At 43.9% G+C, this 23664-nt stretch overlaps 1 protein-coding gene across 2 annotated transcripts in view; it reads left to right on the plus strand.

The window, feature by feature from the left end:
* Positions 1 to 23664, plus strand: part of LOC122799732 (TGF-beta-activated kinase 1 and MAP3K7-binding protein 2-like) — a 368141-nt gene that overhangs the window by 132877 nt on the left and 211600 nt on the right. The gene's annotated exons all lie outside the window — the stretch shown is intronic.

Raw genomic sequence — 23664 nt, forward strand, 5'->3', positions numbered from 1 at the left:
GAACTACATGGATGGGCAGTAAAAACTGATAGCAAAATTGATTTCTTGAAAAACTGTAATAGATGGAACTATTTACTGCAAAAGAGGAGGTAGGAAAAAAGATCTAACTATTTGTTCATCTGAAACAGTGATTTTTGCAACTGGACCAAGCACAGCTACTTATTTATTTCTGTTTATTGGGAAGGGCTGAACTTAATGTGCACTGTGACCTAACTTTTAACCAACATGTTCACTGTTGTAAAAATGTGCAATCCTTCTCCACTACACATCTTGTAAACAAAGGGATTGTGACTATATCTACAGATGTCATTGTTCCCCTTTACTCAGCTCTCATCCGGCCAATTATTGAGTGGAATGCCCTCTTTGGTATGTATATGTCCTGATGCATACAAAAATTGAAAAGCCCACAGAGGTACCGTACTAAAAGGATAGAAGGCCTAAACAATTTTACACATGGAGTGCTTCAAAGCCCTGTCACTATACTCTGTATCTTACACACTGCAAACAGGTGACCTGTGTGTGGCATACAAGGCATCCTCCAACCCCATATTGGTGAAACTACTTGCATCAGCAAGAGAAATGGCACTAGAGATACTTGGTCCAGGGTTCTAAACCTCATCTGCAACAACACAACAGTTTGAAGGGATGGGTATATCTCACAGAGAATACCACTTCTCTGTAAAGGACTCGCTAGCCATGTAAAACAAAGCTCATCCCTCACCCTATTTAAGAACTTGGATCTATGGATGGGTAACAGAAAATCTGCCGCAGACTGTTTCCTGGACTACTAATGGATAGAGACGGCTCTTAAATACTTTACCTCATGCAGAGATCCACTTAAATTGTCTGTGGTGTGATTCCAGTTAATTCTGTATTACCCCTAGTGCTAATATCAACCAGAGGATGGATAATGCCAGTCTAATCTCTAATGGTATAGGTTAATTCAAGCACCAAAAAGGAAATTGGCAAGGCTTAAAATGGGCTGCAAAGGCAGCTAGCCTAGTACTTGCATATGAACCTGAATAATACAATGCATAGGTAAGTAGCTTAGCAGCAGAGCAATGCACTAGCTATAAAAACAATAGCAGCAGAACAATGCACTAGCTATAAAAACAATATAACTCTGTCAAAAACCTCAAGTAAAGGCGTTACAACAGTTAAGGCAGAAAGAGATCAAACTCATGTATAGAAGTACACAGACTTACCAATAAAGGAGAGACTGTCACCTGTTCATCATAAGTTAGTCATTCCAGTCACATTACATGTGTTCTAAGTTAAGTCCAAGTAGAATCAAGTACACATTTGAAAGCAATCATTAAAATGAAGCATTCACCCAAGTGACCTCTACAATAAAATGTTGAAGTATGCACAAGCACTAGAATGAAATAGTCTTATGAACATGCCTTTTGTGATCGTATTTAACTGGGCTATGCCTGCAAATGGTCCATTGAGTGTAGTGCACTAGCCCAGTAAACAAAGTAAATTAATAAATACAATGGCCAAATGGATTGTCCAATTATGCAAAAGCTTTTCCCTGACACACTAATGAATTATTTTTCCCAGTAACCCCTTCAGTAGTTTGTGTTATGTATGCACAAGCACCAAAATGACGCAAATTATTTTGCCCAGCGGTCACTTCAGCAGTCTGACCATGTATGCAGAAGCACTCTCCTCATTGGTATGTTCAGGTATGCACATGCACCAAAATGAATCTTTCACTTAATTGACCCCTTCAGTATAATGTTGAGGTATGCATAATCACCAAAATGAAACATTTACCCAAACGACCCTTTAGTAACATTTCCTAGTATGTACAATTACCAAAATGAAACATTCACCCAAGCAACCACTTCAATAAAATGTTTATGTATGCAAAAGCACCTGAATGAAATATTTCCCAAAATTGCCCTTCAGTAACACTTCCCAGTATGTGCATTACCATTCCATAATGTAGGACAAATGGGTAAAATGTGGAACGTGTGTTAACAGCTTACAGAAAACTTCAAGTAGGAGGCAAACATGACCGTTAAAATGGGTTACTTTATACTTGCAAATGTTTTTTTTTAATGAAATAATGTGATTGATTCCGCATTAATCATGGTTTAAGAAAACATTCCTTACACTGAACATGTTGCAGACCCTTTCAAAGGGAAATATTTCACTTAACACTTGGTTCTGTACTTGTGAAGTTAAAACCAATATACTATACTCAAGCACAGTAATTTTCAACTTCTAGTCACTCTGAGCTACACATACTTTCAAGATTATTGGGAAAAAATAAGACCTATCCTTGTCATCCATTTGTGAAATGTCTCACTAGTATAGAGGTACATTTTACCTAACTTAACATTCTTTTCCTATTTTTTATTTCCCACCTTTTCATACCTCATCCAGCATATTCTTTCCTTCTCCCAAAAAGCTTTACCTTTTCATAGCTTTTCTACCTCTCAGTACTGTCTCACATTGACCTGAAGGAGTCTTATAACTGATCATTATGAAGTCATACACCCCCCACCAAAAAAATAATGAACTTGCGTCACATGACAAGTATCCTGGGCATTAAATCCAATAATACTAAAGGTTCACAGGAGCAGGGGTACGAATATTGGAATGCAGCATTCTAATCACCAAATCTTCAAGCAACAGTCCCAAGGTGTACTGGTCTGAAACCATTCCAAAATGAGAACACGTTCTCTCTAATAACTTAATTTACTAAACTTGAGTAAGACAGTGGAATCCCAGTGAATGATTTAAAAGCATAAACTATTTAACAAGGAAAATGGAGCCAGATTTATTTTCCAAATAGTCAATCTGCCTTAAAAGGCAAATCACAGTGGATACTAAACGCATGCACACAGTACACAGAGTACATATTTCCTAGGGATTACTTAGCAAAGTCTTAGTAAGACATAACTTCAGTCAAAAGTATGCTCAGAACTTTATAATTAAATATACCCAATGCTAAATCATGGGAAACCCTTGCAATGATTCATCTCAGCAGTTTTACAAAATAAATAGTAATACAATGCCACAGTAAAACATCAGTTTAAAGCATTTTAATATTTTTATCATCTAAAATCTAAAGGCACAGTTCAAGTAATCATCCATTATTAGAAGTATCCCAGAATAACCATTTTGGCAAGTTAACTCCTTTTATAGAAGAGGCGCAAAGCATATTTTAAGATATCCAACTGTACCGACACGTACTGCAAAGGAAAATTGTTACACTTTAAATTGCGTGAAGCTGCAAGGACAAAGAAAGAGAAAAGACAAAACTATTGCATCTCAACTTCACACAAATGGTGATACCAAAATCAGAGTCAGGTAGGTAGTGTTCACTGGGAATATGCAGTAGGTAGTTAAAATGATGACTTGGTGCCCTCTAAAACTTAAGATTGAGGAGAGAGAAAAAATTCATGTGCAAAGTTGAAAAGTAAATAAACTAGACCTGCCCTTGCTCTTTTATTTTCTAATTCTTCCAATCCAGTGTTACAACATTCAATTATTTACAGGCGCACAGCCACGACTGCATGAATGAAAACTGGAACTGCAATCCTTATTGAATACTGGCAGTATATTGCCGATATTACGGCTCTGAAACACGTACGGAAGTAATATCAGTTTGTGAAAAGGCTAAGGCTTTCCAGATTTTAATAACTAGCTATGTAACAACTTTTCACTTTCACCAGGAAGAAACAAGTTAAACAAATTTAAGTGGCAGACCGGCTCTATAAAACTAGAATCATTCCTCTGTTAATGTAAAGAAGTATGGTCACCTTGTAATAACGCTTATTCAAAAAAATGCAATGATAAAAGCTGGTAAACAGAGCTCTTGGTTTGTTCTCTCATAATCACGAGGCTGAAGCTATACGACGACAGGCAGTCGGGTGTTTCGGAAAAATCTCTGAACAAAACAGAAGGGCAGTTAAACCAGTCCACACACTTTTTATGCATCTTTTGGTGAAAATTAATACAAGCGAAAGCCTACCAGTCAGACATTTCCTGCAACATGCATTGTGCTACATAAGGAAATCCACGAGGGCTGCTGTGTTTACACACAAGCAAAAAAGTGCAGCTGCTTTCTCCCGCGAACAGAGACAAACGGTCTAGGATGCAGTCCTACATTCTAATACAGAATCTTCTCATTGTGTTGTGATCTCTACTGACACTTTATAATAATCCTTTTGACCATAAGCTGATGCAACTAATACAGCTAGACAGCTCTTCCCTGATGCTACTCACTATGGCTCTTAGGTGAAGTGGGGGTTCCTAGGCGGTTGGTACCCATACAAATGACAGTTGAGCACATCGAAGCAAAAGCAGCACATCTCTGCTGAGACCACCATCTTCCAGGGCAAATTAGGTTGGGGTGTAGGTGTTACGCAAGTGGTGGCTTGGATTACAAGAATCCGATTGGCTGCTACCACTTGCTTGATCAATTTCTTAAGCAGGTTTTCTCCAAAAACTTTAATGTGACCATAATGTCTCACGCTGAATCATAACTAGATAAGGTAAATTACAAGTTTAGTTATGATTTCAGCGTGTTTTGCATTAAGCTGAACTACAGCTATATACTACAGTTTCTCGCGCTTGTGGAAGGCACTCAGGGGTAACAGCTTGCAATTCATATCTTCTCATGGCGTGCTCGGTGTTAAGCACAAAGGCGCAATGAGAAGGTACTTAGGGTTAACGAGTTAAACAAGCTCATTTAATTTAGAGAGATTTTGAGCCTGTTTTAGTTGGAGAGCCTTTTTTCATTTGTTTAACTATCAGATCTAACTGCTGGATTTGTCAGAAATGAACTAAAGAGGTTAAGTCAGGGTTTAAGAAATGCCCTAAGTGAAATCTGATGTTGATCACTGATGGACATACAGGATGTGTTTACTGACTGGAGGCAGTTCACTTACAGGAGTCCTGCACCATTTGCCACTCCTTTAGCTCCAGGGTTCTTCATGATTCATAGATTAGTCCTAGGCAAACTGTCCTTGGGGCCATTTTAAGCCTAGCCAATTACCCAGTGTGAGAATCAAACCCTGCACCGTGTGTTTCTAAGGTAAGCACCTTAACCATTACACCAACCTCCCACCCCAGGAGGTAGAGGAAGAACAAATGAATCTTGATGGGACTAGTGAAATCTTCTTTTGCAGAGGCTTTGGAACAGGCTCAAAGTTCTCCAAAGGAACTTCCTTCACCTACCCACAAATCAGACAGTACAAAAACTTCAAAACGATCCTCTGCTGCTGCTTCAGACCAGTGAGAGCTGTTGAAAAAGTCAGCAAAAGTGTCTCCGTTGATATCTGCCTGTCGGATCCGAGACACCTTCTACCTCGACTCCACAAGTTTTGGAGCCGTTGGTTTTCCAAGTGAGGAGCCGGTATCTCCCACTTTAAGGTCTTCCTTTTTACAGACCACAAGATCTCCAGCTCCCTCCTCTCGATCCTCTAGAAGTCTTTCTGACTACGATGTGGATCGTGTGGTGCAGAGACTTTTGAAGCCACAGCACTGGCAAAACGTTTGTTGGAACCGACCCAGGAAGCTTCGGAAAGTACAGTTGTGTACACTTACCCTAAATGTAGATGTTCGACTGTATTCACTGTTGCAGTCATCACATTTGGGTTATCTGCCTGCAGGTAGCATTCAGGCAGCCTGAATACCAGAGTCTTGGGATTTCTGGGTCGGATGCTGTCGTTTCTTCCATGACATCAGGGGTATAAAACATGCAGCCCACACCATTACATCATTTTTTCTTGCCCCAGATGTCAGGAGCCCCCTAAATAGGAAGCAGTTACATGGTGTGGAACACCCCCAGCAAAAAGCAAATACCAATGATATAAGGTATGGCAAACAAAAAGGATAGGTCGGAGTAAAGAGAAGTCAGGGGGCTGGAGGGGAGGGTAACCAGGACTGCAATAGTGAATACACTCTAACATCTACATTTATGGTAAGTGTACACAGCTGTACTATGTTCTTCGTGTTTCACTGTTGCAGTCAGCACATTTGGGTTGATTCCCAAAGCTGAGGATGGGTGGAGGCAGTCCAGCATTAAGGCTGGCAAGCAGGCCCTGTAAGACTGCTGTGGCAAATCCAGCTCTGGATTTAGAAAAGATAGGTAAGTGGTAATGCTTAGATGTCCTAGTGGAATGTGTTCCGATCCCCGGTGGGGTAGGTTTCCCATGTTTGTAGCAGAAATGGATGATGTGCTATCCATTTAGAAATGGTTTACTTTGAAATGGCCTTGCCCTCTGCCCCTGCAGCAAAGCTAACTAGCAGCTGGTCAATTTTCCTGAAAGGCTTAATCCTGTCCAGATAGAACTTAAGCTGTCTGTGTACGTCCAGGGAGTGCAAGATCCTTTCCCCTTTATTCTGAGGATTAGGGAAAAAAGTTGGCAAATGAATAGATTGGTTTAAAGCCACACTAGATATCACCTTGGACATAAATGATGGGTTAATCGGGAAACCCTTTCCCCATGGAAGATAATGAAGGGCTCCTCGGCCATAAAGGCTTGCAATTCAGACACTCTTCTTGCTGAAGTGATGGCTAAAAGTAAAGCTGTTTTCCATGAGAGGAATTTTAACTCTGCTGTAGCAGCAGGTTCAAAGGAAGGACGCGTGAGCTTTTCCAATACAAAGTTAAGGTCCCAGGCTGGAGTGGGATCTCTCCTGGGGGGGGGGGGTCTTAAATTTTTGGCTCTTCTCTCATCGTCTGGTCAAACAGTTCCTGAGAAGAGGGGTGGCTCAGTATTATAATGAGCTGAGATGGCAGAGGCATGAATCTTAATTGAAGAGAAGGATAGGCCTTTGTGGAGCATTTCTGTTAAGTAATCTAGTATATGAGGTAAGCTGGGCACAGTTGTGGCCATTCCCTGAGACTGGCTCCAAGAACAGCATTTTTTCCAAATAGGATTTTCTAGTACTAGGCCTCCTTGCCTCAAGGATGACATCCAGCACCCGTTTGCTGAGGGTTGCTGGCGACGAGTTCAGGGGATGAGCCAGGCTGCTAGATTCAGGGTCTGTAGCTGAGGATGCAAAATCTGGCCCTCCTGCTGGGATATCAGGGATGGGGTCTGAGGCAGGTGCCATGGTGGCACTACTGTCAGACTGTGCAAAAGAGGGTACCAGTGTTGGCGTGACCAGTCTGGTGCAATCAGGATTGTCCTTGGCTTGTCCTGTTTGATCTTTAGTAGAACCTTCGAGAGGAGGGGCAGAGGGGGACAGGCATAGCTTGAGAGGTTTTCCTATGTAAAGGACAGGGCATCCACTTTCCATGCTTGGCTGTGAGGAGTTCTGGAGCAATACTTGCTTAATTTATAGTTGCTCAATTTATAGCTCTGAGGAGAAGCAAAGAGGTCCACCTCTGGTGCCCCCCACCTGTGCCTCAGAAGCTTGAATATGTTTGGTTCCGGTTTCCACTCGTGTGGGTCCATTAGATTTCTACTTAAGTTGTCTGCCAATTTAGTTTGTCTGGCAGGAATTGAGCTTGCAGGTGCACTTGGTTGCTCAAGGCTGTGTTCCACAGAGCCATGGCTAATTTGCAGAGTGGGTAGGAATGGGTTCCCCCCTGTTTCATATCTGTGATGTTGTCCATCTTTACCAATAGTCCTGGAAGAATAAGGCCTTTGAAGGCTGTCAGAGTATTCTGTACAGCTAACATTTCTTTTTGATTGATATGCAGGTGCATTTGCTTTGGGCTCCATTTGCCTTGAATGCATTGTCCTGCCATGTGAGCCCCCCATGCATAGTCTGATGCGTCTGTTAGGGTTTGGGCAGCAGGGGGTCGATGCGTCTGTTAGGGTTTGGGTAGCAGGGGGTTGAGTGAAAGGGAGTCCCTTGTTGTGGTAGCAGGCCTCTGCCCATCAAAGGAACTCTGTCCTTAGGCAAGGAATGATAGGAATCATTGTTTCCAGGTCCTGAGTATGTTTGACACCAAAGACTTAAGTAGCATTGAAGTTTCCTCATATGCAGTCTTGCATATGGAATTAGTAGAATGCAAGAGGCCATGAACCCTAGGGCTTGCAGTATTGTTCTTGCAGATAGCTGGGTTTTGGTGGCCAGTAGATTGAAGTAGTTTGTCAAATTTGTTATTCTGGAATGAGGAATTCCGTCTGGGAAGTTGTGTTCAAGCTTGTTCTCAGGAATACTATCTGTTGGCTGGGCACCAGATGTGATTTCTTTTCATTGATGGTGTACCCCAGTGAAGTTAGAGGTCTGTTTACAAATGTCAGGTGCTGTAGTAGCAATTCCTGACTGTCCACCTGAATCAGGCAATCATCCAAGTATGGGTAAATTTGAATTCTTCTTTGCATGCAATATGCAATGGCTGGAGATGGGCATTTAGTGAATACCCTGAGCGCAGTAGATAAGCCAAAGGGAAGTGCAGAGAACTGATAGTGCATAGAGCCTGCTCTGAAATTTAGATATTTCCTGCAGGATTCCCTTATAGGGATGTGCAGATAAGCTTCTTTTAAGTCTAGGGTGGCTAGCCAGGAGTCCTTGGTTAGCATAGGAAGCAGCTGTTGGAGAGTAAGCATTTTGAATTTTGGAACCACCAGAAAGGTGTTGAGAATAGACAGATTCAGGAAAGAGCGCCAAAGAGTTTTTTTTGTGGGTACCAGAAACAGTCTGGAATAAAATCCGTGCCCCCTTTGCTCTGCTGGGACAGGTTGAATAGCCTTGATGTTGAGAAGCGAAAGTACTTGCTTTTGGGCCTCTGCCCACTGGTTTGGGGGGAGGTCTGGCCATCCGCTTGGGGTTGGCAGTGAGTGGAAGTGGAATCTGTTTCCCTGGGAAACAGTTTAAGACCCATCTGTCCTGGGTAATGTACTTCCAGGTTTTTGCATGCAGGGCAAGTTTTCCTCCTAAAGGTGCAAGTACTTGAGCAAGGCTTGGAAGAGTTAAGGATAAGTCATTGTGAGATTTTACCATAGGATGGCAGCTTACAACTCCCTGTTTTAGAGGTGGGAGCACTCTATTGCTTAGATCTGTGTATACCCTGAGACTGTGGTCTTAGTGATCTGCTGCCCCCGGGTTTTGACTTAGAAGGTCTGGGAGGAAGGCCAATGCCTACTGAATCTAGGTTGGCTGTACCTGTAGCAAACCTTTAACAGTTTGCATAGATTTAGCTTTTTCCTCTATCCTTTTGAGGACTTCTGTTTTTTTGCCAAAAAGACGTTCTTGGTTTAATGGTGCATCTAGTAACTTTGCTTTGACATGGTCTGGCAAAGTATGTTCCTTAAGCCAAGCATGCTTTCTAAGAACAGTCCCAGTGACAGCAGCCCTGCAAGATGCTTCTAAGGCGTCAAAACCCCATAGCAAAGTATGTTTTCCAACTTGGTTAGCAGAATGCATTAACTCTTGTAAATCCTTATGTTCTGCACAATCAGGAATCAACATTTTCTGTTTAATTCCATAATATGTTGCTGATACTTTAACATATGAAACTAGCAATTTAAAGCCGTGATGGGAAGAGTAGTAGAGGTGTGTACCTTTTACCCCATCTGTCTAAAGCCCTAGAGTCCCTGTCTGAAGGGGTAGGGTTTTTGGCTGTTGTAGCCTTAATTTCTTTAGGTCCCTGGGAAATGGTCTCTGGATCCACAGTAGAATTTTTAGAGAGAAATTTGTCTGAGTCAGGTACTCTGTAGTACCCATCAAGTTTCCTGGGGGCAAAATATCAGGGGTAAGGCTGGATTCTAAGAAGACATCGTCTACAATTTCCAGAACAGGAGGCATAGCTAGAGGCCTGTGCTGAGGCAAGTTTAAAAATTCCCTGAGTCTCTTTTTGGACTTGTGAGTAGTCCTGGCACTCCCAGCGGAAATGTTCTCTAAGGGAATGCAGGGTTTCACCAAAGGCAAAATCTTATGGTGGGGAAACAGAGGGAATGGAATCCTCTGCATCAGGATCCTCATAGGTAGATAAGGGTATGTCCTGGTAATCAGAAGGACCACAGTCAACAGGCTCAAGATCTGCAGAATTGGAAGGAAAATTAGTTCTTGGTCTTTTTGAGGGGGAAGGCTGGCCTCCCCTAATTAAAGTAATAAGATCTTCAGCCATTCTAAGCATTTGTTTCTGAGGCATGTGGGCCTGAGAATGCGCTTTGGTCATCTGTTTCCTAGGCGTAGTGCGAACTCTGGGCCTGAGAAATTCAGAATTTTTGGTTTGAAAAGTAGTGCTGTTTAATGTGAAAATCAGAAGGCTTGAATACACCCTCAGAAGCTGGTTGACCTGCACAGCGGCTCTGGACCCATCCAAGGTAGAGACATCCGCAGGTTCCATACTCGAAGAAGCCTCTCGTGGCATACCGGACTCCGAATGGGTCTCGGTAGAGGCCTGTGAATCTGTAGAAGGGCAGGTATCAGGGGCTGCGAAGGCACCTCACTGAGTACCGGCCTATGCGGTCTCTCTCTCTCTTTCTTTATCCTTACGTTTTTTCGGCAGATCGGTATTTGGATGGCTTATCAAAGCCATTTCGAAATATGGAGAACGAGAGCGAAAGAATTTAGCAACAAAAATAGCCCGACGAATAGTTCGGTCATTAAAGCACAAAACAGACAGCGAGAAACGTTGTGGTCTGGGCCTAAACAGATGCAGTAAGAATGAAAATCTCCCTGAGGTATTTGCTTTCCACAGGCAAGACAATTAACTTTTTCTGACATCGGATAGCACAAGAAAAAAGGATCGCCAGTGGGGTACTTATCTTTTAGAAGACTTCAGGTCTGAAACTCGAAAAACGAAAATTTCAGGAGGCGGCCGACCAGCACTTGCAAACTGCTTCTGCTTCGGACCCTGCACAGCAAGAAAAGCTGATGTAATGGTATCGGCTGCCTGTTGTATACCCCCTGAAGACCTGATGTCATGGAAGAAGCGACAGCATCCAATGCAGAAATCCCAAGACTCTGGTATTCAGGTCTACTGAGGGCTACCTGCAGACAGATAACCCAAATGTGATGACTGCAACAGTGAAACACGAAGAACATCCAACTACACCTATCCCGACAACATCAAGTCCTCCTCCGACCTGAGTTGTGGTTTCGGAGCCGGAATGCATGGAACTGATAGTGGTGGAAACTTCTGAGTCGAGATCTGCTCCAGGATTTTCGGCCCTGACCTCCCTGACTACCTCGGCGCCGTCTGAGGGGTCCAGGAGCTAACATTCTCTGGTTGGGTTCAGGGAGGGGAGTCGGGCCAAGTTTATTTCGGATCCAACCTTCCCTCTCAGGGCTTCGGCGCATGTGAGTTTGGCTCCTACCTCAGCTTTGGATCTGACCCCAACGGGCGAACCCTTCTCTTCCGAATCCTCTCCGGAATGCCCTTCTGAAGAGATCTCTCGGAAGAGATTATGAAAGAAAAAGCATTTGGACTCCCCACAGGAGTCATTCACTTTGGGCACAGACCTCGATGACTCAGAAGGGTCCCCGTGGTCGCCTTCTTGAAGATGTCTCCTTTGCAGACATCTTAGAGATCCTTAAACAGAGAGGTGGCTGGAAGCCCATCACTCCTTCTGATGAGTCTGTTTACCTGAAGAATTTTGGGCGTCACCCTTCTGCCACTTGGGTGTCTCCGCCTTTCAACGAACTCATAGAACCAGATTGTCAAAAGGCATGGGAGTCTACAGACACAGTGGGAGCCTGTCCCTAGGAGGCCGAATAAATTTGACTTCTCCAGAAGACAAAAATTTTCAAACGAAAGGGGCCCCGGTAGATGCAATGGTGGTGGCGGCAGCCACCAAAAAGGAGCAGTCTGAGACGTCCACCTCTGTCCATCCTCCGAACAAAGATTCGCACACAGACTGATACGAAAAGTGCATGTTTTCTTCAGTGACCTTTACACTTCAGTCACTGAATTATCTTACCCATTTCACTTGGCTACAGAGAGCTCCTGAAGGAGCTTGGAGAGACTCAACAGGGTTTAGCAGCTGCGGGAGTAACAGACAAGGTATTGTTTCAACTCCCCACCCTTAATTTAGTAGTGAACTCGTCCATGAGGTTCATTTCTTAAGTGGCCGATGGAGTGAGTAGGTCAGCAGGTTTAGGAATTGCCCCTGGGAGACATTCCTGGATGTGCTTGTGTAACTTTGCAGAGCCCTTCTTTATTCTTAACACCCCCTTCAATGACTCATCCCTATTCGGGCCTAAAGTCAAAGAAACATTAACTAGGTGTGAACAGGAAGGAGAGATGCACACTGCCGTCGGAGTCTGTTTTTCCACACCTTCTAGACCCTATCCCAAGGGTCAAAAGGGAGGGGAAGATGTGATTTCAAAAATCCTAGAGAGCCTTTCAAGATGCATGTGGTGATCATTCCTCCAGAGGCAGAGGAGGAGGTAATAATGGAAGACGCCAGCCACGAGGCAGAGGGGGGTCCACAAAACCAGGGCAACAGAGAATCTTTCTTTGGAAAGCCTTTTCAGCACTCCTGAAAGGAGGACTGTGTGCCTCTGGAGGCAGTCTGGGGTCGCTTATCTTTGTACCCAGACGCCTGGCTAAAAATAAGACAAGTGGATACAAAGTATCATTTCCAGAGGTTACTCTGTACCCTTTTCCATGCCACCCTCATTAATGAAAAAGATTCCAGATGTTCCACTCAGTCACAGGAAAGAACCGACCATAGAAATTCAGAAGTTGCTAAAAAAAAGTCATCCAACCAGTCCCCGCAGATCAGATAGGATCTGGGACTTACTCAAGGTTCTTTTTAGCTCCAAAGAAAACAGGGGACTGGAGACCCATACTGGATGAACAAATCTGTAAAAAAACAAAGTTCTGGATGGTTACACTGCAGTCAATACTCCCTTTTCTGGGAAAAGACAGTTGGATGCGCTCTAGGGGTCTATATCAGCATTTCAGAAATGTAATGGGTTGAATCACTAAATGTCGAACTGAAATGATTGACCTATTACATTTTTGAATGCCGATAAAAAAAAAGTAACCCCCCCCCAAAAAAAAAAACTAAAGGGTGTAGGCGGGGGAGGCAAGCCCCCCTGCACCCCCCCACTACTTAAATATACCAACTCTGAGACCGCACTACATTGAGGTAAACGGAACTCTCCCGTTACGGAGATTTCCGTTTACCCATTCGATGTTCTGCCTTTTCAGCATTCTCGATGCGACAATATCAAATTCAATATTGTCAGCATTCGAGATGTTGATAGTGACCCGTGCTGTAGACCTCCAGGATGCACACTACCACATAAAAATGGACAGGCCATCCAGGAGTATCCTGTGCTTTCAGCTGGGAACCAGTCGTTACCAATTCCGCGTTCTGCCCTTTGGTCTCACTACAGCCCCCAGTGTTCACCAAATGTATGGCAGTGGTTACAGCTCACCTTAGGCATTCAAGATTCCGACTGTTTCCATATTTAGACTGGCTCCTAACTGCCACCACCAAGCATCTACTTTCACAAGCAAGAGACACCACTTTGAATCGCTGTGCTTGTTTAGGAATTACAGTAAACTACGAAAAATCTGCCTTATTGACATCTCAACATATCGTTTTTATAGATGCAGAGTTAGGCACTATTACAATGATGATAAAACTTGTATCAGACAGGACACAGACCCAGCGAGCACAGATTCAAGACCTCCTCTTGAAAACAAAGACTTAAGGACAATTCTCAAAGTATTAGGATGGCAGCAGCGGTCAGTGTAATCCCCCTAGCTCGGATGCATATGACTGTCTTTCAGTAGCTCCTATTCATCCAATGTTCCATGCAGGAACTTCCGATGTCGAATCAGATAATGCTAACAGAATCTTGCAGGAGAGACCTACGTTGGTGGCTACAGTCCGATCAAGTGACCTTAGGTCATCCCTTCATTCTCCCATCCCCTCTAGCCACAGTGACCACACCATCTTCCCTTAGGAACAGTTGCAATCCAAACAGACATGTCAGTTTGGTATATAAACAAACTTGTCGAGAGGCTCTGAGTATGCCAGTGGGCAACTTCCTCCCAACACTATAATGCACATCCTGAGGAAATCCAACATGATAGCAGACAAACTCAGCAGAGCAACTCTAATGCCTCACGAGTGGTTCCTGACACAAGACGTGGGGCCAGCCTTGCTGCTATCTTATTGCCTCGTCCATTAATGCAAAATGCAGCAGCTACTTTGCCCTAATTCCCCCTCCAGGGGAATCCCCAAGGGATGCACTTGTACTTGATTGGACTCCTCTATGCTTTTCCCCCATTTCCATTGATACCCAAAGTTCTTCAGAAAGCCAGTGTTTTGGGAAGGACCTTAATTCTGATAGTCCCTTACTGGCCCTGCCAGATTTGGTTCCTCTTCCTACGGCCTCATATTCAGGAAGAGCCTTGGATTTTGGACCCAGTACCAGATCTCCTGATCCGTTCATCAGGGGCTCTCCATCCATCCCTTCAGACCCTCAAGTTGACAGCTTGGCTGCCCCAATTCCAAGTATAGCCAGGCTACAAAACCTTTCATCTGCAGCACAACATATCCTGATTTCTTCTCACAAGACATCTACCAGAAGATTGTCTCAGCAAATGGAAGAGATTTTCAATCTGGGCACTAGAGAATCATATTGATCCTTATTCAGCACTTATATCTTTCATCCTAGCGTTCTTGATGAAGCTCTTTAATGAGAGCGCAGCTGTGGCTACTATTAGAGTACAATTAGCATCAATCTCAAATTTTCATTTTGGGAATGACAGACCAAATATTTCCCACAGACTATCAAAGGCTTTTCTGAGAGGCGCTAATTCTTTGAGACCACCCATTAAACCCCAACTACTACCATGGAACCTGAATTTTGTGCTGTCCAGGATAATTCTTCCACCTTTGAACCTGCATCATGTGACTTAAAATTCTTAACGTGGAAGACAATTTTCCTAGTGGCCATCACCTCAGCTAGAAGGGTTTTGGAGTTAATAGCATATATTAAACCCCCCATATATGTTGTTCCACAATGACAGGGTGTCATTCTGAACTAACCCAACCTTTTTACCAAAAGTATGTTTAGAATCCAACTTGAATCAGTCCATAGACTTGCCAGTTTTTTTCCCTGAAGTATGGCAGTAAGGCAGAATATATGCTTCACCAACTTGATGTTCATAGACAGTTGCATTTCTATTTACACAAAACAAAAGACTGCAGAAAGACAGATTAACTATTTGTATCATTTTCAGAGTGCCAAAAAGGTCTGCCTGTAGCAGAAACTATTCTGTCAAGGTGACTGTCAAACTGCATTTCATTCACTTACTCTACTAGGGCTGTCTCCACTTCTGCATTTTATGCTAAATTACTAATAGATGCCATTTACCACGCGAGTGAAGCCTCATACCTTTCTCACTCATTACAAAGTAGATTTGGCCTCCAGGGACAGGGCCTCCTTTGGGTCAACTGTCCTGAAGAATATACTCCCATGCGCCACCCAAGAAGACTGGTGCTAGGGATACTGTCCCATCAGTACAGAATGAAGGCGAGATGGGCAGCAGAACGTGTTATGGTAGGGACATAGCTTCTTTTTTTTAGTCCATGGCTCTGACACCAATTATTTCTGTGTCAGCCCCTCCTGGAGAACACTTGTGTCAGTGTGAAATTCAGTGACGGCTCCTAATTTGCATTCATCTGCAAATTAGTCAGCCAGAGACCACTGACATAGGCCTTGACTTCTGAGAAGTGAATGCCAAAAAGGAATGGTCCAAGGGCTGATCTCTGAGGGACTCCACATGTGACTGACCCCTTTGTAGAGATGGACTCCGCAATTCTAACTTCCTAGGTCCTGTGAGCCAGTCTGCTATCCACCGGGTGACATATGGCTTTGTACCTAACCTCTTGAGTTTGTCAACAATGCCTGAGTGGGGTATTGTCATATGCTTTGGCCAAGTCAAGATAGGCAGTGTGAACGATTTTGTCCTCATCCATGGCTTTGGTAACCTTCTGAAAGTAGTCCACCAGGTTGAATAGGCATGATCTGCCCTTGACAAAACCAAAATGGGTTGGATCCAGTGTCTGGAGGTGTACTGCATCTCTACTGATCATCTTCATGATTCTTTCCATGGCTTTACATACAAGACTAGTGAGACTTGTGTTTGTAGTTTCCAGGGTCTGTAGATAACCCACCTTTGTGCAGAGGGATGACTGTTGCTGCTCTCCATTCATGAGGCATGAAGCCTGTTTGCAGGCTACAATCAAATAGTAATTCCTGAGGCCTAGATAGGTCATGTTTCATGTTTAGAAGGCATCCTGGGATATTGTCTGGGCCCATTGATACAATGCTCTTGGTCTTGGAGAGAGCATTAAGGACCTGTTTCCTAGTGATAGTAGGGGGAGTTATTTGATGGTATTTCCTCAGGGAAGGTTGAGAGCGGAGAGGGGTAAAGTTTGAAGTGAATTTATCAGCCAAGAGGATTGGTATATCGTCTGACTCAATACAGGTGGCTCCATCTACAATGAGCTGTGCACACAATTGTGTTGCTTTTGAGATTGCAGACATAGCTCAAGAATGCTCCGTGATTGTTCTTGGGCTGGGAGGCCAAGCTTACCTCAAATTTGGCTTTAGTAGACTTAATTTGTCCTCTGAGTTTTTAGTTTGAGGGCACTTTTATCCTGATGGGTGCGACACCACCTAATTTTTGCCTTAATTCTCTTCCTTCTGTTATATAGCCTGTTGATTTTGATTCCACCAGGATGGCTTGTTGTTTGAGTTAGTTCTGAACTACTTCCTGGTGGGTACACCTGTCTCTATTCAGCTGTTAACATGCTTGTATAGTGTTTCTGTGAGCAGTTCTACATAGGCAGCAGTGTTCTCAGGTTTTATGGGGGCTTGAAATTTTGCCAAGTTATCACTTATTAGCAGAAGGTTAGCCTTACAGTAGTTCCTGAATTTTCCAGGTTTAGCCTGGGGCCCAGGTTTTATTTTTACTTCAAAGGAGATCATTTTGTGGTCTGACCATACCAGGGAAGGCATTACAATAAGGGGTGTGTAGCACTCACATAATAGTGAGGACCAGATCCTGTACGGTTTCACGCTTGGTTGGTGTTGACTGTCTGGTCCAGGGAGTTTGTGTTTACAAAATACAGGACTCTGTAATTCAGGTAAATTTCAAATAAGTGGTCGTAAAGATACCTTTTGTTTAAAAAAAAATCAAGTGACTTGAGGCAAACTCTTATTTCCACTTGAAAAAGGAATCTTTGTTAAACTAGTCCATTCATCTTGTCTTTGCAAGGGCAAACTCCAGTACTGGACAGGAGTCCCCTTCATGCCTTGAACAGCCAACGCTAGGTCAGAATTTAACTATCTGCTAGATAAACACTTAAGCCATTTTCAGGGGTTATCTGGAATTATACCAGAGTGCCTCTTGCCTTAAATGCCAATGCTTAATAAAATGATAGTGGAAGAAGTTGTGCAAGTTTTCTTTAGATTTTAGTGGTATTGCCAGTATTCTTAATAGTGATAAAGATAAACTCTCACTTCTGACCCATAATGATTTTGCTAGTAACAGTTTTTTTTTATTTGAGTTGATACAATATGGGAAAAATCTTCCACTGTTAAGATTGTTGGACGTTTTTTTAAGGGGAAAGTGTCAGTCACTCATTGGCTTTATTTCTCTAGGACACCTTAGTCCTTCCCATTTCATTGCTCACATCTTGGATCCTTCCAGTGTTAATAACATCGTTCATGACATTCTTTAACAGTAACTTAAGCCATAATCGTAGCTGTTCTAAAGATTTGATTATTGGATAGTCAGTACTACTTGGTGACTGTTTCTAGCCTAGTGACAGTAGATTATCAGTATAAGTGAAACTGCACAAATTAGGCCCTTCTAAGCCGATATACACCATAAGCTTATTTCAGTGGTTGGTGTTAATTTGATGTGCTGCATTTCAGATCATACTAATTTCATATGATGTTCTTTGTGTTTCACTGTTGCAGTCATTACATTTGGGTTATCCTGCTGGCAGGTTACCCTCACTCGGCCTGAATTCCAAAGACTTGGGTCCTGCGTCGGTTGCTGTCTAATCTTCCCTGACGTCAGTTCATCAGGGGTAAAAAGATGCAGCCGACACCATTTTATTCAGTCTTTCTTGCCGCGCGGTGCCAGAAGCAGAAGCAGTTCACAAGTGCCGGTCGGCCGACTCCTGAGATTTTTGTGTTCGAGTTTCAGATCTGAAGTCTTCATTAAAATCTAAGTACCCCATTGGGGAAACTTTTTTCTTGCTCCAGACCGATGTCAGAAAAAGTTAATAATTGTGTTTCTTGTGGGAAGCAAATACCTCATAAGGACTTTCATTCTTACTGTATTCCTTGCCTAGGCCGTGACCACGACGTTGCTAGTTGTCGGTTTTGTGCTAGATTTACCCAATGCGCACTATTAAGCCTCGGTACGATTTTGCATTAAGCTATTTTGGGCGAAGATTTAATTATACAATGTCATCGGATAGCCATCCAACTACCGGAGTTCACAAAAAAACGCAAAGAAAAACACAGGCAACCGAGGTCCAAAACCGACTACTAAGCTTCTCCTAAGCAAGACGCCGATTCTCAGTGAGGTGCTTTTGCAGCCCCTGATGTCCACTATTTTAGAGTCACAGGCCGCTACCGACTCCCACATGGAGTTGGCCAGGCCGCTGGAAACTCAAGGTATTGGAGCCTTGGAGATTATTCCCTCATATGGGTCTGGAGCCACTGAGCAGGCATCGGCTTCTGAGGGTGTATTCAGACCTAAACAATTGTATGTTAAACCGACTTCAGACTAAAACACATTTAAAGGCAAAGAAACCAGTTCACCAGCCACAAGGGCAGGCCTCCATGCCCAAAAAACAGATGCTAAAATTGGCCGAAGACTTAATTACTTTGATCAGGGGTTCCCATCCCTCTCCTGATAAGAAGCCTAGGCAAGAGACAGACTGAGTCTTCAGACCAGGTTTACATTTCTTCTGATCAGAAATATTCTCTTCCCCCCTATGAGGATTCTGATGCTGAACAATCAATTCCTTCAGCTTCTCCTCTTGAGGACTACTCTTTTGGGAAAACCTGGCATACCGTGAGGGGAGCACTTTCACTGGGAGAGCCAAGATTTTCCAGAATCTAAGAAAAGGCTCAGAGACTTCCATTTACTTACCTCAACACAGGCCTCTAGCTATTCCATCTGTTGGACATTGTAGATGGTGTTCTCTGAGTCTAGTGTGACCCCTGACTCTACCTCCAGCTTCTGTTAAGCCGGACAGATACTACAGGGTCCCTGACTCTCATAAATTCCTTTTCAAAAACCCTACTGCAGACCCAGAAACTATTTCTCAGGGTCCAAAAGGGGTCAAGGCTTCTACTGCAAAAAACCGTACCCCCTCTGACAGGGATTCTAGGGCACTGGATAGATGGGGGAAAAAAGATTTACACATCTGCTACTCTGGCTATAAGGACCTTAAATTGCCAGTTTCATATGCTCAAATATCAGCAATATATCATGACACTGCTTAAAAAGAAAACGATGGCAAATTCAGAATGTGCAGCAAACAAAGAAATGCAGGATTTACTGCATGCAGCTGAACAAGTTGGACAGCATACTTTGCCATGTGGGTTTGATTCTCTGGAGGCCTCCTGCAGGGCCGCTGTTATGGGTTCTGTCATTAGGAGGCATGCTTGGTTAAAAATTCACAAATTAAAATTCTGCCTGACCATGTTAAAGCAAAATTATTAGATGCTTCTTTACAACATGATACTTTGTTTGGTGTTAAGGCAGAAGAGGTGTTAAAGAAAATGGCGGACAAAGCTAAATCTATGCAAACTGTCAAGGATTTCTTACAGGTACAGCCACCTAGAATTAGCAGACGCTGGCCTACAAAGAATTGGTCCTTTCCAGTCTGACAGACCTCAAAGGGGCAGATCCAGACACCCCAGAGGCAGATCACAGCCGCAAGAATCCTACAGGTCTAAGCAGTGGAGTGCTTCTACCTCCAAAGGTGGAGAAGACAAATCACAATCCTACAGGAAACAGTCTCAATGACTTCCCCCTGCCTGCACCAAGCACTTATCTTCTGGCAGCACCCTTAGGGGGAAAACTAGCACTTTTTTTCTCAAAATTGGCACATTATAACCCAGGACAAATGGGTTGTAGACGGTGTCACAAGGCTACAAGATGTTCTTCATCTCACATTGCTGCAGTCCTTACACTTGGGTAGTCCGCTGTCCTCGGTCGGCCCGAATATCAAAGTATTAGGCTGACGTCGGTCAAGGCGCTTAAGACTGACATCAGGACGTCAGGGTACAAATGCGCATGACCGACGTCATATCCTCAGTCTTTTTTGCCGCATGGTCCGATGCAGAAGCAGCGTTGCAAGTGCCGTTCGGCGTTCTGAAATTTTTCGAATTCGGAGTTTCAGACCGAGTCAAAGTTGGCTAAGTACCCCGTTGGGGAATATTTTAGTTTTTTCTTGCCTCAGTGGTTTACCGGATGTCAGAAAAAGTGAATAACTGTATTTCTTGTGGGAAACAGATACCGCATAGAGATTATCATACTTTGTGTATTCCTTATTTGGGGCCTGAGCACGACGTTGTTGGGTGTCGCTTTTGTGCTAGGTTCAATAAACGCACTATTAAGCGAAGGTTAGATTGTGCCAGGTTGGTCTTCGGGAAGCGGTGCAATTATAATATGCCGTCGGATGCTCCGACGCCCGCTTCGAAGAAGCGCAAAGACAAAGCAGCTAAACCCAGGCAAGAAGAGTCGTCCATACCGGACGCCGGTTCTTTAGAGGTGTCAGTGGAACCGGTGGTTCCGCCGGAGGTTTCTCTGGAGTCCCAGGGGGAGACTTTGTTATTGCAGGATGTGGCCTCTCAGGAGGCAGGTCAGGCTGAAGGGGCTTCTCAGGTTACTGTACTCCCCTCCCTTCCTAGGGTGGTTAGGCCCTCTCCTTCTGTTTCCAAGGCTTCTCCCGGAGGCAGGCCAGGTTTAGCTTCTGTTGGTGTCACTCCTAGTTCATCAGGATCTGTGCCCAAGAAGCACATGCTTAAAATGGCAGAAGATTTAATTACTTTGATTAGAGGTTCTTTGCCCCCTCCTGATAAGAGGCCTAGGGTGGAACCAGAGTTGGGGAGTTTTGAGCAGGCTTCGGATGTTTCAGAGTCTTCGGCTGAAGACTTGCAGGAGTATTCTCCTTATTCTGATTCTGATGTGGATGATTCTACTCCTTCTGCTTCTCCTCCAGAGGATTTTTCTTTTTCAGAGACTCCTCATTCCATGAGGGAACATTTTAAGTGGGAAGGTCAGGACTTCTCTGATTCCAGGAAAAGGCTTAGGGAATTTTTGCTTTTACCCCAGCATAGGCCTTTGGCTATACCTCCTGTTCTGGATGTTGTGGAAGATGTGTTTGCAGAGGCTTCACTTAATCCTGATTCTTTGCCTCCTGCTCCTGTTAAACCGGATAGGTATTACAGGGTGCCTGAAGCTCATAAATATCTTTATAAGAGTCCTAGGGCGGACCCAGAAACTGTTAGTCAGGGACCTAAGGGTGTCAAGGCCTCTGTTGTAAAAAATCCGGTTCCTCCAGATAGAGGCCAGGGCTTTGGATAGATGGGGAAAGAAAGTCTATACTTCTTCCACCTTAGCTATGAGGGCTTTGAATTGCCAGTTTCACATGTTGAAATATCAAAACTATGTACTTTCTCAATTGAAGTCTAAGGTAGATGCTCTGGCGGAAGGTATTGAGTGTAAAGAATTACAAGATTTGGTACATGTTTCTGAACAGGTGGGTAAGCATTCTTTACAATGTGGTTTTGATGCTGTACAGGCCTCGTCTAGGGTGGCTGCCACTGGGTCAGTTCTTCGCAGGCACGCCTGGCTGAGGGATCAGAATTTATCTGACCATGTTAAGACAAGGATTTTAGATGCTCCTTTACAGTCTGATGTGTTGTTTGGTTCACCTGTGGAGGCAGTCTTAAAGAAAATGGAAGAAAAGGCTAAGTCTATGCAGACTGTTAAAGATTTTTTGCAAGTCCAGCCTCCGAAGTTTAGTAGGAATTGGCCTGCTAAGGGGTGGGCGTACCCTTCTTATGATTCACAGTCTAGGGGTAGATCTAGACGTGGTAGGGGCAGAGCTCAGGGCTCTTTCAGGCCTAGAACAGGGAGTTCACCTGCACAGTCTTCGGGTGAGGGCAGGGGCCAGTCCTTTCGTAAACAGGCCCAATGACCTACCTTTTCAGCTGCCAGAGCCTTCTCGTCTGGCAGCACCTTTGGGAGGAAGGTTGGCACTCTTCAAGGAAAATTGGAGTTTAATTACCCAAGACAGATGGGTATTGGATATCATTCACCAAGGTTACAAGTTTTATTTCCATACCTTGCCTCCTTTCAAGGGCATGCCAGACGTTCCTCCTCAGCAAAGAATAGAGGCTCACAAACAAATTTCTCTGCTGCTTCAATTGGGGGCCATACAGCCGGTCCCTCTGCCAGAAGTGGGTCTAGGATTTTATTCTCGCCTGTTCCTAGTACCAAAGAAGGGGAACACGTGGAGACCAATTTTGGATTTATCTATCCTCAACACTTATCTGGACATTCCCAAGTTCAAAATGTTGACGTTACAACAGCTTTTACCTCTGCTGGGCAAAGATCACTGGATGGTAACTCTGGATCTCAAGGAGGCTTACCTTCATGTTCCTATCAGGCTAAGTTGCAGGAAGTATCTGCGCTGGCTGGGACTTCTCATTATCAGTTCTCTGCATTGCCCTTTGGCTTATCTACTGCGCCCAGAGTGTTCACGAAAGTTCTGGCTCCAGTGATAGCTTTCTTCAGGCTGAAAGGAATACAGATCTATCCTTATTTGGACGATTGCCTGATTCTGGCTCAAGGAAGGGACGAACTTCTTCATCATTTGCAATATGTGATAGCAGTGCTAAGATGCCTGGGGTATTCTGTGAACGAAATAAAGTCCAGTCTAGTACCCTCTCAGGACATGTGCTTTCTGGGTGTGAGACTGAATACAGCATCCCAGATGGCCTTTTTGACCCCGGACAAACAAAAGAATCTTTCCCTTTACTTCCATCAATTGTCTCATCAGTCCAGGCTGACTGCAAGGACAGTCCTTCAAGCCTTGGGGTTCATGGCATCTTGTATTCTGGTGCTTCCCAATGCCAAATTGCATATGAGGAAGCTACAATGGTATCTCAAAATGTATGGACACAGCACTGCCAGGATATGGACACTGTCATTCAGATAATACCTTGCATTCAAAAGGAATTTTTGTGGTGGGCTCAGGAATGTCACCTAAACAAGGGACTCTCTGTGACCCGGCCAGAGGCGAGTCAGATTCTAACGACAGATGCCTCAGACAAAGCTTGGGGAGCTCATCTAAATGGAAAGTGGATACAAGACAAGTGGCCTGCCAGACTACAACATCTACATATCAACTTGAAGGAGATGTTAGCAGTCCAATTTGCATTAATAGCTTTCAAGGATTTACTTCTTCCAGGGCAGGTGTTGATTCTAACAGACAACACAACTGTCATGTGGTACATCAACAAGCAAGGGGGAACACATTCTTATCCTCTATGCAGGCAAGCAATGATTTTGTGGGAGACTGCTCTCAGTTTACAGCTAAATCTTCAGGCAAGGTTTCTGCCGGGAGCATAGAACTCCTTAGCAGATGTGTTGAGCAGACGAATTATGGATCCCCACGAGTGGAAATTGGATCCTCATGTGTTTCAGAAATTGACAGTGTCATGGGG

The sequence above is a fragment of the Protopterus annectens genome, chromosome 1.part0 (genome assembly GCF_019279795.1).
Source record: "Protopterus annectens isolate FY-2018-M chromosome 1.part0, PAN1.0, whole genome shotgun sequence".
NCBI lineage: Eukaryota > Metazoa > Chordata > Ceratodontiformes > Protopteridae > Protopterus > Protopterus annectens.